Genomic DNA, 13,155 nt, shown 5'->3' with positions numbered 1-13,155 from the left:
CAAACAATTTTAAAATATTGAGGTACTTTATTCAAACAATTTTAAAAAAAATTAAAATGAAAATAATTCAAATTCAATATATTTAATTTTTTTAAATTACAAAAAGATTTCTACTTAAACATTATGTTGAATTTTATGTGATTGTGCAATTTTGGAAAGTTCTAATTATAATATTAGAATTATGTTGATAGGATGAATTTGTACATTGATAAGGATATATGATTTATATGATCCTTGGATGTGATGGGTATTTTTGTCTAAATGTAAATTGTGTAATATATTATGATAATATGTTTGAGTATTCAATGATTGGCCAAAGATTAAAAAATTTAATTAAATTGATATGAAATCTTTCAATTATGTTTAAAAAAGAATTTCTAATTAAAAATGAGTGTGATGATGCACTCAGTATAACTAAGGGCCAAATGTTCTGGTACTCAGTAGTGTGATGATGCATTCTTTTTCTCATGTTAAGGAAAGAAAAATTTGCATTCTAAATTGTGGAATATTATTTCTTAGTCCCATTGTAGCATTCATTTATGAGCTATAATGTCTGCGAATACGATAGTTATAATGCCTTGAAAAAACACCTTAATTAGTAATTACCCTATAAATTGCTCGTGATCATTTAAATAAATAGTGATCAGATCCAACTTAATTAATCTTGTTACGTCTATCTATCTTAAGAAAACATCATAAATTTCTTCCTAAACACTTACAAACAAAAATTAAACTATCTCTTGTAAGTTAAATTAATAATTTAAAGAAAGTATGAGCTTTATACCAATTAATTTATGTGTAAGTTAAATGTTGTTTTATGAATAATTTTATTTACGTTTTTCTTCCTATTTTTCTTTCTTAAAAAAGTAAAAGTTCTTTCAAAATTATTCTTCATTGAATTCAACACTTGCAACAAAGTTTGACTACTCCAATGTGCTTTTGTACTAAGTTACCTCCTATGAATTAATACAACAACAAAAAGGTAAATAAACAGAAACTAAAAAAATTCATGTTAACTATTGATACATAGACACGACAACTTCATGAAGAGGAACCAGTAAAACAAGAATTAACATGAAAAATCAAGAATTCCTGCATCAGTTCTCCTCACACTCCTAACTTTTGGCACTGAATCAGTGGATTTGACTCCATTATAGCAGCTATAGATTTGTTTCTGAAGTCCTGTGACTCCTGCACTCTGGTAAAAGAAGAATTAAAAAGTAGGTAAATAATACGATTTTCTTTTGGTATTTTGGGATATTAATAAGAATTTTCACCAATGCATCCTTTTACTTCTCTGTTTCCTTAAGATTATTATTGTCTTGATTCTAGCATTAAATCTTTTAGTCATCTATACTAAGTAGATAAAGAGGATACCAATTCTGATAACTGCATTTGATATACACATTTTGTTGTACAATCTTATCTTTATTGTTTTGGAAATTAGGTTTACATAACTTATTTCTATTTCTATACTAAATATAACTAATTCCAATAACTGTTTTTTGGTGTACACATTTTACCTTTAATATTTTGACAACTACTTATATGTTATGATGATAATTATTTTCTATTATCTTACATAATCATGAACACAAAGGTGTTGTTGTGTATGGGTTTCCACTAGTATAAGATAAATTTATTGCTCGAGAAATCAATCTAGTATACTAATAGTGATAAGGCTGAGAAGATCTTCCCAGTATGTTATGTAAGACTAATGCATTGGTGGCACAATTTAATACACTTTGTGTTTGTAAGTATATATTAATAAATTCTATGCTTTTGCTTCTTCAAAAAAATATACATGATAATGTTGTATTCAGTCTTTCATTAGACATAATATTAGTAGTTTAATGGTTATACACGGTATAAAAGCTTTTACATAATCAGTTTTGTATGACGTTAACAAACTTATTATACACGTTTGTGATTTATCATAAATTTGCATGTCTAACAAATCAATAAATAGGAAAATGAAGAAAATTCAAAGTACCAACCTCAGCCAGTGGCTGAAGTCTCACTGGCTTGCTTCTTAAGAAGGATCCTCAACTTTTCTGCTTTAACTTCACTACCAAAATTTTGTTCTCACTTACTAGGGATGATATCTGTAGATAAAACACAATATTTCAGCAGGAAGATGTCTTATGTTTCAGCATATCAAAATCTTATTGTCTGTTGATCTTTTTCTACCTCATCTATCAAGATCATTGATATTTTTACGTGTTCACTGCATCAACTTGGTGTGTTAACATTACAGCTCATTATTCTTAGTGTGAATTTTCAATCCAAATGGCTTACGTCTAAATTAAACATAAATTGGAAGAACCAGATGCATGTTGCATCACACAGTTTACACAAAAAACTCTTAAACAGCAAATGAAAATTTTAAAGGAAAAAAATGCTTAGATAATGATTTTACATAATCTTACAAAATTAACTTGTAAAAATAAGGTTTATAATTAATAATATACTATAATTTGACTATATTTCTAACTAAAGATCTCCAACATAACTACACTTACAAATAGATTTTATGCCTAATTCTACCTTACTAAACAAATTTATAGCATGAAATTTGCTAATATATATATATATATATATATATATATATATATATATATATATTATAATTTGGTCATATATTCGGTTAGTGTATAATTTTCAACACAAACCATGCTTACACACACGTGAACACTTGAATATGGAAGAAGTCAAGTTCATACCAAAGGAAAGGTAAAACATGCATGTTCCCCGCAACATTGATGTAACCATCCTATACCTAGGCATCAATCTGTTTATAGTATTCATTTATATATGTGTCTGTGTACATATACATATAAATGAGATTTTGTGAAATCTTACAGAAATAGGTTGAGTAAAGGTAAAGGGCATGGTATGTAAGATTAATGATTCATTTAAAAATAAAATTTCTCCATTTTTAGATACCTGCAGCTTAAGACGCTCTCTCTCAACAGCCAGTTGTGTAATCAATTTTTTGAATACTTTGGCCTGCTTTCCAATGCCCTTTGCAGTTTCCATTTTCATTTCTTCCTCCCGGTGAAGGGATTCCTCCACGCTTTCCAATCTATTCCGCAGAAAGCTGAGTTCCTCATTCAACTCAGCATTGGATTCGGACAATATGATACAGTTGTCCTCTGCACTGTCAGCCCTAGCCTCAGCTTTCAAACCTTTGACTTAAGATCCTTTATCACGTTTTCCTTATCTCTAATTGTGGAATGCAACTTACTTTGTTTCTCCTGACTAGCTTTAGCAGATGCTACCGTATTCTGCAATCGTACAGTAGATTCTTTCAATTGCCTCTCTAGCAAATCTGCTCTCACAGATGTACCTCTCAAAAGATCCAACTCCTCGTTAAGTTTTAAATTTGTGTCTGTCAGTATGTTATACTTTGTTTCTGCACTATTAGCCCTACTTTCTGCATTAGATACAGCTTCTTTCAGCTCAACAATGATACTCCTCATGTCTCTTGCTTCAGAACACACAAGATTGTACTGCTTCTGATATTCATCACTAACGGCCTTTGCATCCAGTAACATAACATCAGATTCTTTTAGCTGCTTTTCAAGTGAAGACACCTTGTCACTTAAAGAGAAGACCTTAGAATTGGCAAGGGTTAGTTTATCTTCAGCATCTTTCAGATTAGCTCGAAGCTCAGATTCACGATGACTAAGACGTTTCAAACTGAACTGAGAAATGTGGAGTCTACCTAAAAGGCCTTTTGAAATTCCCAACAGAACCTCACTTGCATTGTCTGCCTCAAGCCATCTTTCCCAAATATCACTTGCTTCTTCTTCCATGTTAACAAGCTTTTGTTCTGTAAAGAACATCCTTTGTTTTAGAGTTTCTTCAACTTCTCTTGAATCAAGTAAATCCTTCTCAAGATCCAGTTCTTTTGCCCATGACTTCTCTAGCATTCTAAGAATACTTCTTTGTTGCTCAACTGTTTGCAGTTTTATCTCTGTTTTTCCATTCAAAGATTTATCATCCTCTCTTATGATTTCGCCTGCATTACAATTATCTTTTGTCATAAAAAATTCTCCGTTACATCAATAAAGAAGCAGAAAGTTTGAGCCTGTCAGTTCAATGTTATCCATAGTTATTTATTTCTCCCTTCCTCTTTTATTTTGTATCATTTTGTGATATAAGTAACCAAAAAGAGAAGTATTGTCTGCTCTCACACCATCATAAAAAACCCAGCATGGTGGAAGAGAAAGCCCAGAAAACAGGACAACCATAAAAAAATTACCTTTTTCCAACAATTCAATCAAAACATTATAAATATGTTTTTGGTTCAGATAATAACATAGTTTAAGTTTTATAGAAAAATCATAAATAATACGCTACTCACAGTGTAAAAATATTTTGACTTGTCATCAAACCACACCATCATGTATGGTAAATTTATGAAGTTCCTTAACAATTACCTTAACAGTCATACCAAGAATAATTTTTCATTGGTTGATGGTGTAAAATCTTTTAGTGCATGTTAGTTAAGCTCAAATTTTACAAGTATATATCCTAACATTAAACAAAATCAAGTGATTTAGTCCTCACTACACGTATTTATTACCAAGTGAAGAATTAAAACCACATCATTTTGTTAAACACAGGAACTGAACATAAAAAAAGTTTTGTAATAACTAAAAAAAATGTGATACTTTCATGATCAAAATCACATATTGTCCAAGCAAAAAATATGTAAGAAAATGAACAATATGAGATCTCCTACATACCAATTTCTGCCTTCTTAAAAGTGGCCAAAGTCCTCTGGAAATCAGCTGACTTTATCTCGATGTCATTCAACTCCTCTTCAGACTGATTCAATCGTTGTTCATAATCAACCAACTTATCTTGCATTACAACAAAAGCCTCGCCGAAATGAGTGTCAGAAAGCAGCCACTCGCTAGCCTCACCAACCCACTCTTGAAGGGTGTTGAAGACTTCCCTCAACTCTGTCGCCTCTGAATTCAACAGCACGGACAACAGATCAAACTGCAAACCCTTCTCCAAGCAACCAATGTGATCCTTCTCCTTTTCCAAAACCGAGGCGTCAAATTTACACTCCATGATTTCCACATACATAACAAAATAGGTCAAGTTGGAAACTTTTTCAGCGAAACCAGCCACGCCCAAATCAAGCCTTGTCAGCATTCTGCTGCAAACATCACCCAGATCTCCCATCACACTCCCACTGGTTAGTGAAACAATAACATCTTCAAGAACAACACTGGCATCATTTTTAGCACTTTCAGTGCTCATTGTAGCACCCCACTTGCTCTAAAAATGTGGGAAGGAAGTTAAGTACTTAAAAGGAAAAAGAAAAGTTTAAAATTGCTGCCAGAAAGTTGACTTCACTGAATTTGGGGAAAGGAAATGAAAAATGGAAATTGCAGAATTGAAACAAAGAATTCACGATTTAAAACAATTGTGTGTGAAGGAAGAATCAGAATTTCAGGAATTACAAAATTCCAGAGAGAATAAGAAATTAAATGATACAGTTGATCGGATCGCTAATTTGCAAGTTACACTGGCAGTTACACTTGCTCCGCGCCCCAACTGCAACGCAGCGTTTTTGCGTTAACTGTTACCACTTTCTTTTTCTGGTTACAGCTATTTTTTTTCGACAGTAGGGTTATTTAATTAGTTTAATTTTTATTTACATTGAGTTAGCATAAAGTTTTGGTTTAAACCCTCCTTTTATCACTGTTTCAATTTGGTCATACCTAAAAATTTTATTTAAATTAAAGAATTATGATATGGATAAAATTGAAGGTGTCAAAGAAGCTTCCAAAACCCTTCACTCGAACATCAATCCTTTCACCTTTCTCTTCCTAACATATTCCAGCATTGTCATTGACACGTTCCTCGACCTCGAAGCCAAGTCCCACGCCGTCTTCTCCTCCGACCCGAACCTCCGCAACCTCTCTCGCATCCTCTCCTCCCTCCCATCCCTAATCGATAAACTCCACAAACATAGCGGCTACTTCCCTTTGTATGCATATGAATGATCCAAAGCTTCTGTATTTCGTTCTCGCAAAATGTTTCTTTTTCCCTTAATTTTTTATGTGGGTTCCTATGGTGCCCTTTTCTGTTTCTGATTTCTTGGTGGATCGAATTGGTTCTCCAGTATATGAAACTCAAACCAATTATGATAAAATTGGAAATTAAAATCCCAATTATGTTTCTGGAATTTAATCCTCCAGAAATCTCTTTTAAGAACCCTAATTAAAATCTGAAATCTAAATTGGGAAAATTCCCAATTTGAAACCCTAATGCTCCTGAACCCTAAGGCTTTGTTTAGTGATTTGGGGAGATGATTTGAGTGGATTTGAGGGTAAATTTTTTGTTGTTTTTTTAAGTGGATTTGTGGGTAATTGAGAGTGTATTCGGAGGTAAAGTTTATGAGAATTAGTGTAAGATTTGATTGATGTGACAGATAAAAAAAATTTGTTTATTTGGTAGTAATTATAGATTACCAAAATGCCTCTAGTTATTAAATTAATATAAAATAATAATTGTTAATGTTATATTTAATTGTAAAAATGTTTATAAAGAATAAAAAATTAACATTAATTATTAAAAATGTTTACATTAATTTTTTATCTAAAAACTAATTTAAAAACGTATTTCTTAAAAATTGAAGGAAATTTGCAGAGCATTTTTAGCTATGGAGGAGTTGCTTAAAAAAAATTATTTGAAGGTGTCATGTTGGAAGCAACAACCATTTATTAATCCTTATTGTGATGATATTATCTTTTTAATATAATAAATACTAATGTATAATGAAAATGAATGTAGAGTTTGAGAACCATAATTGGTGTTGCCACATGATGGATGGTGCATCCAACCCAATACTTGCCAATATAGGAGCTAGGAATTGAATAAAATAGATTGGGAACCGAACAAGGCAGGGGAATCGAATACAAATTAAAAGGAATCAAATACACCCTGATTCACTTTTGCTGCAAGGTGCAGAACCGAATACCCCTTCCCTGTATCTGAATACGCTATGCTTTATGACTTTCCCATCTTCATTCTTCGTTTTCAACCACGGGTATTTTAAAAACCAATGAAGGCAAACATGAGATTTTACTTCAAATCAATGCAAATCTCACCATGATAGCACGGAACCGAAAACGAGTGTATCTCGCAAATCAACTTAATTACATCGTCGCAAATCCCACCAAACGAACACAATTTAAATTGTTATCCTCGCTCGTAAATCCGCATGAACAGTAAAATCTGTTCATGCGAACACAGCGTAAGGAAAATCCAATTTTCTGGTTTCCTTCTTCTCTGGTGCTATTGAGAAACCACCTCTAGGGGCTTCTTCTTCTTCCTGGTTTAGGTCGTGAAGGCGCAAGCAGTGGCAGTTCGCACATCAGGTCTCGTCATTTTTGGTTTTCGCGTTCTGTTTTTGCTCTTCTTCTCCTTCGGTGCACTGCTCAACCATGACAGATTTCATTCTCTCACAAATGGCGACATAGCGGCAGCGATCGTTTGGTGCGGCACAGCGGCAACGATCATTCGATGCGGCATAGTGGCAACGATTCGATGCGGCGCAGTGACAAAGGCATGACCCATGGGGTTTCGTGTTCGCGCAACAGCGGCAACCCGTAGTGGCGACGATGAAGGCGCGACGAGGAGGACTCGCTCAATGGTTTTTATCTTTTTAATTACCCAATCAATGGTATGCCTGCTAATGACTTGCGCGGCAAAGCTCCGCCAACGAGGTCCATGGGAGAGTGAGCCGAGTGAAGTGGGTGGTGAAGGGAGTCTGACCAAATTTGGATGAGTCTCATAAATGTTCGATTAGGAACAAATTCATTGCTTCAATTAGTAATAAATTTTGCCACGTCAAAAACTGTTAGTTTTAAAAAAAATTCCACATAATAAATCACTTTTACATCAGCATGCATAGGTGAACAACTGTTAACACCGTCTGAGAGCACTTAACGGTTAGGGTAAAATTTGTTCATTTTTACAAAAAATATGACCCAATTGAGACAGTTACAAAAATGAGGATCCAACTGAGATTCTCATAAAAAATAGGACCAACCAATGGTTTAAACCTAAAGTTTTTATATGGTTTATCACATAAATTATGTTTTTCATTTTATTCCTAATAATACTTTTAAATTACAATGTAAAATTTACAAAAACATTAAGAAAGTAAAAAGTAAAACAAAAGATATTAAAATATAGTAGAAAAAAAACGGAGATGAAAAAGAAACTCATTAATAATAGAAAAATACTCTGATAAAATTTTAAAAAAAATTAACTACTCATATTTTAAGTATAATTAAATTATATATTTTTAAAATAATTATTTTTTTTATTACAACATAGTTTCAATACAATATATACTAAATAATATATTTAATTACTTTATTTTCATTAATAAATAAAAGTATATAAAATAAAAAATAATACGCATATGTTATTTATAAAAAACATAATTGAAAAATTCAAACATAATCATCAGTTTCACTAATTATTGTGATTACAAATTATATATATATATATATATATATATATGGGTTTGTTAAAGCGTATCCTACATATAAAAGAAAGAAATAGTTAATGATATAATCGACTAAGAAATTCTGACTTCATTTTTCAATTACCAAGACTTTTTCAGCTAAAGTAATTAATCAAAATAAGAATTACTTCGAGATTTCTTTTTTCGTCTCGAACTACATAGTTTTTGGGGTGAATCTTTATAATCTTTGTTCTTCTCTTACCTTAAATTTGGAATCATTCTTTGAATTCTTCGTTTTTTTATACAATTTCTTTAGTTATTTCCTTTTCAATTCACAATTAGAGCTGAAACGCAAGGACTTTGCTTTTCTATCCCTATATAAATTGATAATAATAGCGAGGCCTTTTGAGATAGAAAAGATTTGTTATTTCAGATATATGGTTAGTTCATAGAAATTTAGTTCATCTATAATATGATATCACATATACATAGGTTTCTTCTATGCTGTAAACTAATTTTCTTTGTGTTTTAGATTCAATCGAAATTGAAATTCATTCTTTTATTTGAAACCTCAAAAACAAAGAAAGAGTTCTCTTATAGTGATCAGATTCTATGCACTCAACTTGACCCCCTCACTTCTATTTTTTTTATCATTTTTTTATGGATACAATCAATCTAAAAAAATTCATTAGATTTCATTAATGTTGAAAAGAAATATTGGAAATTGGGTGATCTAAATGTTTTTAATTCTCTTTTGATCAATCATTGAATTGAATGTGAATCAAACGAGAATCTACTATTATTCTATATAGTATCTTTTTATCACACGTCGTAAACGTAAATATCATACAGAATTCGAATTCTAGCTATTCATTTTTTTCGAATATCCAAACTAATATATACTAATCGAATAGTTGTTTTTCAGTTGGTACATTTTAGCAATATGTACCGGGTTTTAGTAGATAAAAATACCCTTATATATCATGGATTCTAACTTTTAAGGTTATGGGTATTTTAATAATTTTCATTTTCAAAACCAAAAAAAAAAACCCAAAACCCTTACTCACCTCCCTCATTCCTCTCAACATTTTCTCTTTCATCTCTCTCAACATTTTCTCTGTCATCCTATGTTAGCCCAAGTGAAAAAAATCAGAAACATTGACGGTTAAACAATCTTACAAAAAATTATTTTATACAAAATATTATTTTATAATAACTTTTCATTTTATAATTTTTGTCTTATCTAATTTTATCCAATTTTCACAAGTATAAAGGAATTGGTAATTGATTTGGAAAAAATAAAAAATACTCGTTGTTAAACAATTTTTTACAAAAGATAATTTTATAATGAATTTTCGTTTTATAATTTTTTGTAAACTTATTATTAAATGTGCTTCGATTGGTTGATATTAATTTATTTCATTTTTCAGTTCAAACACAGTCTATTATTAAATGCATAGTTTTATGTTTATCTTTAGGTTTTGATTTTTTATTTATTTTGAATTTTGATTTTATCACCTGAAGTTTTCTATAGGTTTTTGCATGAAAGTAGTATAATTTTCCCAGTGTATTGATTTGTATAATCTTTTAAAATATTTATAGATTGAGATAAGTTGACTTTTTTTAAGAAAACAGTTACTTAATTAATGACTTCATATTTCTCTAATAAAACATGACGACTCGTTTTATTGGAAATCTTACTTAAAATAATATAACTTCCATTTTTTTAAAAGAAAAATTATTTGAAGGGAAGACTTCATTTTTTTCATATAAATACTAAAAAATTAAAAGAAATAGAGATCGTCACTTCAAATGACATTTTTAAAAATAAATAAATGAAATAATCATTTAAATCATGAATTTTATTTAAAATGAAAAATAATAAATGGTTACTTACTTTATAATAACTACTTACCCAAATTGTCAATCTTATAATAACTACTTACCCAAATCACATAGAATGACCACACTCTAATAAAAGATAGAAAGAAAAAACAGTTTATATACATAAATAAAGTATATTAAACAAAATAGATATTGAAACGTGTGTAAGAGTAACACTCAATAACTTGAAGTGTTAAAGTATAATTACTCATAAATGATCATACCAAGACAAACAAACATTTCATCGTGTGTTGGTATTATTTTGCTTAAAAAATCAGCAGACAAGTCCTTTTTTTGTTTATACATCTCTCTTTCATATAGGTCCTTCTTCAAAGAGCAATAATTATATGAAACTCAAATAATTCCTGCAGGAGAATTAATACTATTGATTTTTATCAAATAGAATAATAGAGAAAAAATAATTAAGAAATGGATGATGGTGATATGTGATCAAAAGCTTTTATGTTAAATAAAAAACATTATTGTTCTTTCACATGTTGGACCATGCCAATGAAAGTTATATCTACCCTTAAGTATTTTTCTTTTAGTGGGGTAAAATTATTAAAATGGTGCAATTTTTTTAAAAAAATATTGAAAAGTTGTGTAAATTTGGCATGACTTTATAATGAAAAAGTCATATTATTTAAAGGTAATTGAATTAAAGTCGTGTCAAATATTGAGGATTTCTTCAAAAAAGTTAAAATTGTCACGTTTTAAGAAGAGTTTAGTTAAAGCTAATTACATTTTTAAGTCATACCTTCATCAACATTCTTTTGGTTAGTCTAGTTTTGAATAATTTCTCATACCTTCATACATGGATCACCATCAACAAATGTCTTCTCATGATTCACACCCACAAGCTCCTTACATGCACAATATTTTTCCTTCAGAATCGTATATTTTTTCTAGTCCCCTAAAAAATCAGTTTGGCACTTCGACATAAACACCTCCATTAGCATACAATCTCCCATCTTTTATGTCATATTATCCAGCTACAATGACTCCACGAATACCTCGTAATGTCGATTGAAACAAAAGGTGACGATGATGATGATGCAACTCTACCTACTCAAATAAGACCACATAAACAACAAAGAAAAAGACCTTTGTATGACATGTCATCCTATAAATAATTTATTTTCGTAAATGTAACAAATCAGTATAGTCCTTCAAATGTAATTGAATTTTCTTTTTTTATTCAATTTTATTATATAAAACTAAAAAGTATAACGTATAAAAAAAATTGCACTATTTGCAATATACTAAATGTTATAAATTTTGAATATAATATTGTAAAATATCTACTTTTGAACGTTATTAAAAATAATAATTTTCTAAGAGATATTTTAGGTCATGGGCGTGATCCACTTCTTCCACTACAAAACACACATTTGCACATTTTTCCTTTTTCTCTCATGCTCTTATCTTTTTGTCTTCTTTCTTTTCATTTAAAATATCCTGGGTTTATTTTATTTTCTACTTAAGAGATCCTTGCTAGTTTTAAGATTCACAGAAATTTTGAAAAGTTCATGTTGTATCTTAGGGACTTGCGCAATACATCGCAGATAAGTTCTTAATGACTGTGATCTACACGCCTTAGGAAATTGCGGTTTGAGTTTGGTCAGTATTTTTACTACACTAAAGTCGTGCTAAAATATCACAGTAACAAAGAAGTTGTCATAACATTGTACAATCTTAGTTACAGAAGTCGTCACAATATTTCATGACTTAAATATATTTAATAATAAAACTGAAGTCGTGAGACCTAAAAGCGTTTCAATATGTTACGATTTTAATTTTTTTAAAAGTTAAGATTTTGCACAACTTCAATTTAGTCATTGATATAAATTTTTTTATTATGAAATCATGTCAAATTAACACCATTTGTCCCATTCTTTTTTTAAACTTGTATCATTTTAATAATTTTAGAAGAAACTTACCCATTATGGTAAAAAAAATCTCAAAGACTAAATTAATATTACATATTTACACAAATTATTGGAGAAAATAACTTTAACAAGAGAGTTTCTAGTATACATAATAAGATAAATATAATATATTACGAGACGTGGTGTTTAAGGAGTTATACTCAATCCTATATGAGATATATATTTTTTATTGTTATTTAAAAAATATTTGAAATTCAAAGTTTTTAAACCTTTTAATTTTTCTAATTCATGCTTATGCAACAATTATTTGACAATTTTGTAAAAGGAAAAGGAAAAAGAAAAAGGTGTATGCATATATAGAACATGTGTGTTAATATGACATGCATGCATTACCTGCTTGTACCGTTAAATTTATCATCTATTATAATATGAGAAAATAAAATATTAGGAAATTTATTTTATTAATCATATTTATTTAGTGACAAATGTTCCAAATTTTAGTTTTTTAGTTATTTAACATTATCAATTTTTTTTTTAATTTTTACGTCACATATGCTTAATAGTTATTTTACTATTTTATATATTTGTTTTATTTTTAAATTGATTTTTTTAAAAGTAGAAATATATTTCTATAAAAGTTTGTTCATACATTAATTAGATAAGTCTAATAATATACGAGTTTCTTCATGTATTAATTAGATGAGTCTAATAATACACTAATTAAACAAGTATAACAAAAAATATCAAAAGTATAACAAAAAACATTAAATGAATCATTCCATATATTGATTAGATGTGTCTAGGAATACCCATAATATGAGTTTGTCAATACACATTAGACAAGACGATTCATTCACTAATTAGATGATTAGACAAATT

At 29.7% G+C, this 13,155-nt stretch overlaps 1 pseudogene across 1 annotated transcript; it reads right to left on the bottom strand.

The window, feature by feature from the left end:
* Positions 1–873: 873 nt before the first annotated feature.
* Positions 874–5,609, bottom strand: LOC124823641 (WPP domain-interacting tail-anchored protein 1-like; annotated as a pseudogene). The gene is made up of 4 exons (XR_015780663.1): positions 4,755–5,609; positions 2,947–4,024; positions 1,998–2,105; positions 874–1,198 (listed from the first exon to the last, which is right to left on the bottom strand). The product of XR_015780663.1 is annotated as a WPP domain-interacting tail-anchored protein 1-like (transcript).
* Positions 5,610–13,155: the final 7,546 nt, after the last annotated feature.

The sequence above is a fragment of the Vigna umbellata genome, chromosome 7 (genome assembly GCF_029865625.1).
Source record: "Vigna umbellata cultivar VRB3 chromosome 7, Vumbellata_1.0, whole genome shotgun sequence".
Classification (NCBI taxonomy): Eukaryota; Viridiplantae; Streptophyta; class Magnoliopsida; order Fabales; family Fabaceae; genus Vigna; species Vigna umbellata.
The sequence above is the reverse complement of the archived record's forward strand: the minus strand, read 5'-3'. Positions and strand labels throughout refer to the sequence as shown.